The sequence below is a fragment of the Priapulus caudatus genome, unplaced genomic scaffold (genome assembly GCF_000485595.1).
Source record: "Priapulus caudatus unplaced genomic scaffold, Priapulus_caudatus-5.0.1 Scaffold1690, whole genome shotgun sequence".
Lineage (NCBI taxonomy): Eukaryota > Metazoa > Priapulida > Priapulimorpha > Priapulimorphida > Priapulidae > Priapulus > Priapulus caudatus.
In genome coordinates this window covers 19,970-25,284 of record NW_014578751.1, presented here as the reverse complement: position 1 = coordinate 25,284, position 5,315 = coordinate 19,970, and the positions used below count along the sequence as shown (strand labels likewise).

At 44.8% G+C, this 5,315-nt stretch overlaps 1 protein-coding gene across 1 annotated transcript in view; it reads right to left on the bottom strand.

Moving 5' to 3' along the window:
• LOC106817343 overlaps window positions 1-5,315 on the bottom strand; it is a gene marked incomplete at its 5' end in the record, with an annotated part of 11,208 nt that overhangs the window by 5,021 nt on the left and 872 nt on the right.

Below are 5,315 nucleotides of genomic sequence, written 5' to 3'. Positions count from 1 at the left end.
TCTATCTCTTTCTCTCTTGCTCGCTTCCTCTCTCTCTCTCTCTCTCTCTCTCTTTCTCTCTCTCTCTCTCTCTCTCTCTCTCTCTCTCTCTCTCTCTCTCTCTCTCTCTCTCTCTCTCTTTCACTCTTACTGGCACCTGTATGATATACAGTATTCTCTACAGAATTAAACTGTTGTCGGCTACCACACGTTTCCTATACATCAATATTATATGTATGTTTTATGTACATCTATGTTATCAATAGCTAATAATACCTAGATATCATCAGCTCTTGATATTATACGTAAGGGCTGCGGGACGTTACCTTGTAAGGGGCAGAGAGTCGCTGCCCGTTCACCTGCCACACCAGCTCCGTATTCGGTTTCTGTTCCTTCACTGAAACATCGACACACACACAGAGATTTCAGGGATGATTCATTCTCCCAAGTCAAGCTAGTAACTTAGTTGTATACTACTGAGCTGTTATCCACATAATTAGGCGCATAATTATATAACTGTGTACGATGCCTCTCTAAAATAGGGCGTAGAAGGACCCATAGGAGCCGTAGTTAAAGCTAAAACGTTAAAAATAAGGTTAAGCATAAAGTGATTACGTCAACGTAAATAGTAAAAATATTTTTTTAAATCCACTTTTTCACAAAATATACGTAATTCTGTTCAATGTTATGGTTAAATTGCTGCATTATACTATCTATTTTACTATATTGTTCGATGTGAACATACACTCGTGACTCACACATAGCCCATAGCAAGCAATTAATGTCAGGAACATAATATTAAATTGTCCAGTTTTTTGGATTTTTAACTAGTTGAGAAACAATCTTATCAGGTAAGAATTTGACGATACGTTTAGTCCCGTTAGTTCTTACTTTTAATGTAAAAAAAATTGCAACAAAAATTTTACAAATTTTACCATAGAAAATTCGTGACGTAGTCAATTTAAATGTTAAAGTTAAAGGTTAATGTTAAAAATAAGGCTCATAAATACCCATATTGCTGCCATTCAAATATAAGGTCTATAAATATCCAGCGATCGAAAATAAGGCGTGTATACACACGTACCTATGCATTCCACAGACAGGTTGTCTCCCTTCTGGTAATTCTTCTTGTCTCCGTGTAGACTGAACTCCTCTGGCGGATCTACGACCGTTAAAAATACAAAGAATTCATAATAAGCGACCGAATTTAATCAGAAATAAATTAATATTAATTAACTCTCTTTGTATCTGGAACGAAGGCGGTCTCGTGTAAGTTCTATTTTTACAGATAATAGTCGCGTTTTTGAAGAAAAAAAACTTTCCCCGGTCAACCTCAGTCCCCCAATTTACGCTTTCAATGTTCGCCGCCTAATTTGCATATTCATCTAATTATTCGCGGTCGCGTAAACAAATCATTGTTTAGTCTGAAGTGTTTGCTCTTGTCTACCCCCCCCCTCAACTCCGACCCCCACCCATCCGTCGGACGCCGATACGTATGACCAATCGTCTCACGCGGGCCACAGATGCGACATACGGCCGCTTCTCTCCTCTTTTTCATTAATGTATGCTTTACGCCCCTCCCTCGATTCTTCGACGCAAAAATTTCTTCGAGCATTATTAATTAACTAAGAATCAATTATCTCAGAGCGCATCGACCGCTGACGATGACGCTAATGCATGAAGAACGAGGACGACATAAAGACAATGACGCATGATGCCAATGACGATTGAAATGAAGATGACGAGTGACGCAAACGTATGGCACGACGACGGATGGACGATGACGATGACACGATGACGATGATGATGACTGGATGACGACGACCCGGATTGCAGCAAACAACGATGTACGACTGACGACGAAGATTTACGTTACTGTGTAGGACGGAGAGACTTGTACAAACACTTTGCTTCTGTGGCCTACTTTGCGCGGCGTCGAACGTGCTTGCTGTCGCGCACTTCGTACAGTGCCCCGTCCTCCGCCTGCACGCGGCCTCGATTCTAAAGCGACCGCACTCCTTGCTTAGTACAGGACCAACTTCGGATCTGTTCCACTAGATGGCGCAGCGGATGCGCGGGTTGCTCGGGTCTGGAGTAAACTGGTAGACCGTACCAGGGAGCCTTTCATTCAACATCTTCAGCTTGACAGCAACTGGTCGAGAAATATCTGAGAATGCAGCTATGCGTGGTCAGGATTACGCGTCGTCGTTCTCTGCCACGCTACGAGACCTTTATTTAACGCTATGAGCCTTTATTCAAGACATATTCAGTCTGAAAAGAATTGGAGAGAAATATCTGAGTCAATGCATGCTATGCGTGTAGGAACGCGTCGTGTTCTCTCTGCGACAGCTCGAACCTTTATTTAACCGCTATTGCAGCCTTTATTCAACATATTTCCAGCTAAGCGAATGGGAAATGTCGCAAAGTTATGCAATGTAGAAATGCGTCGTGCTCTCTGCAACACCAAGGCGCTAGCCAGGGGGGGTTCGCGGGGGTTCCTGAACGGACCCCCCCCCCGAAAGCCAGTTCCCCCCCCCACCCCACCAAGCAAAAAAAATAATTAATTTAGAATTGTTGCAGAGATTTCACCCTCAGGTCGCTGTCCCATTTTAGTTCGTAATCAATTGTCAAAAACTCCATCGTGCGGGAGAGGCGGAACAGTGAACACCCCTCTCCCACACCCTTTCCCCCCGCTCGGGCGCTTGGCTCCCTCGCCTCGGTCGCTTCACGCCCGAGCAGGGGCGTGTTTTGGGGGGGTCCATGGGAGTCCGGTCACCCCCCTCTGCTCAGCGCAGAAAACACGCATCTGAGGGGGTCAATTAAAAAATTTCTGGCTGGAGGGGCCCCCCAGGAACCCCCTTCGCCGTGCTGCGCACTTTCGGTTACGGCCGCGTTAGACCCCCCCCTGGCTACATAATCCTGTCACACGCACGCATGGCGACGCAAATTGCCCAACTATTGAACAAACGAAACCCCCCCCCCCAACTAGAAAGCTGGCTACGCGGCCGCCACACTAACTCAATGTTTTAATAGCCTAGTCGGAATGTTAGAGTAATTATAACGATACGGCGTGATCCAGCGTTATAAAATTATATGCAAAGTTTCATCGTGAAGTTAATTTTACGTGTGCAGCACTTAAAGCTACTTTATTAATGCAACGCTATTGCTCAATATTTTATGACAATCACTATAAGTGTAAGTTCGCTCTACTTAATTTAACGTGTGTTATGTAGAGCGAGTGGCGCGCTTGCTAATGATAGCGACGTTAGTGTCTCTCGCACACATGATAAGTATATATATATATATATATATATACTATAGTCGCTTATTTTTCGCCATATTACGTTACGTTGTGCTACGTTGAATTACATTACATTACATTGCAATATGTTTCATTACATTACATTGCAATATATTTCATTACATTACATTAAATTACATTACATTACATTACGTCACATTACATTAAATTACATTACGTCACATTACATTACTTGACATTACATTACACTATGTTTCTATTACATTATGGTATGTGACGTCGCGTTATGTTACGTTTGCGTTATCGTTTCTTTTACGTTACGTTGCGTTACGTTACATAATGTTACGTTGTGTTACATTACGTTACGTTGCGTTACATTACGTTACGTTACATAGTGTTACGTTGTGTTACATTACATTACGTTGCGTTACATTACGTTACGTTACATTGCGTTGCGTTGCGTTGCGTTGCGTTACGTTACATTACATTGCGTTACGTAACGGTCGTTGCGTTGCGTCGTTACCTGTTCTTGTATAGTGCATCTCCATTGTTCAGTGTGAACGGACATCTCAGCTGCAGGTTCTGTCCCACGATGCCCTCAACCTGTGCGTCGCTGGCCAGGTCCTCTCCCAACACTGCAACAACAACCAAACAAACACTATATAATATATATCAATATTTCATCTCTCGATTTCCAGTTGACTACCAGCACTGCGACAACACGCATACTAACACTATATATATATAAATATATATATATATAAATATTTCATCTCTCGATTTCCAGTTAACTCCCAGCACTGCAACAACAAGGAAACAGGCGCTCGATAAATGGTTTCATCTCTCGATTTCCAGTTGACATGTGGCACCTACGCAAGATAATCGTGCCATACTTCATTGGTTAGTGTTGCTATGTCGGTTAATATAAACTGGAGCAGTTTTCTATGCATTGTTCTACGCATGCGCGCCAAATTTACGATTTCGCAGCACTTCGTTGCCAAGCATCGTCTTTTAGAACGTCCCATCGCAACAATGATTGGCTAGAAGTTGTCACGTACGAGTGACGTCACATACGCGCGACGTTCGCGTGACACTCGAAGCTAAGCCAAATCAATCTCGTCATGTTGAGATTTTTCCCAATATTATCATATAATCCGTTAGGCGCTACATATCGCTGTCAGTATGATAACACAGTCTGTCGGCACCTGTTGTCGTTTCTGCCCGTCGACACGTGTGTTTTCGCTCGCCGCTGCGACACTTCGCGGCCGAGTTTGCGTTTGAGATTTTGTGCGATATATATAATATTTGCAGACTAGGAAATGGGATTCTTTCGCGTGAAAATACGGGATATGTTGCAAGTTCTAGCTTGATCGACGTCGACGCAGCGTGCTCTCTATCGCGGCCGCGCGTGCGTGCTCCCTATCACGGCCGCGCGTGCGTGCTCCCTATCACCGCTGCGCGTGCGTGCTCCCTATCACGGCCGCGCGTGCGTGCTCCCTATCACCGCTGCGCGTGCGTGCTCCCTATCACGGCCGCGCGTGCGTGCTCCCTATCGCGGCCGCGCGTGCGTGCTCTCTATCGCGGCCGTGATTGATCGATCTGTTTATACGGATAACGATTAGGCGAGCTACACGAGGTTTCGGGGCAGCATTACACGCTGCAGCTGCGCCAACAACAAGGCATCTAGACGCACGACGTTGACACAGGTTTCTCGCCCCTCGTTCGACGTGCCCGTTGTCAGGTACACACCCCCAGATATATAATTTCGACCATCGTCTAGCATACACTCGTGAGTATATACTATCGCGTAAGTAACTAGTATAGCCGGATCATAGCGAAATATTTCGCCGGCAGATTTCGCGGCGGGTATTCTAGCCTGTGATTCATAGCAGGAGATGTCATGACTATTTCTGAGGTTTCATGCGACAGGCGCTGCAGCGGGGCAAAGACATGCTGCTGCTGGCATAGGGATGTCCTATTGGTGATTGAAACGGAAGCCGATAAATAACATTCGTTCTCTCTCTTTCTCTCTCTCTCTCTCTCTCTCTCTCTCTCTCTCTCTCTCTCTCTCTCT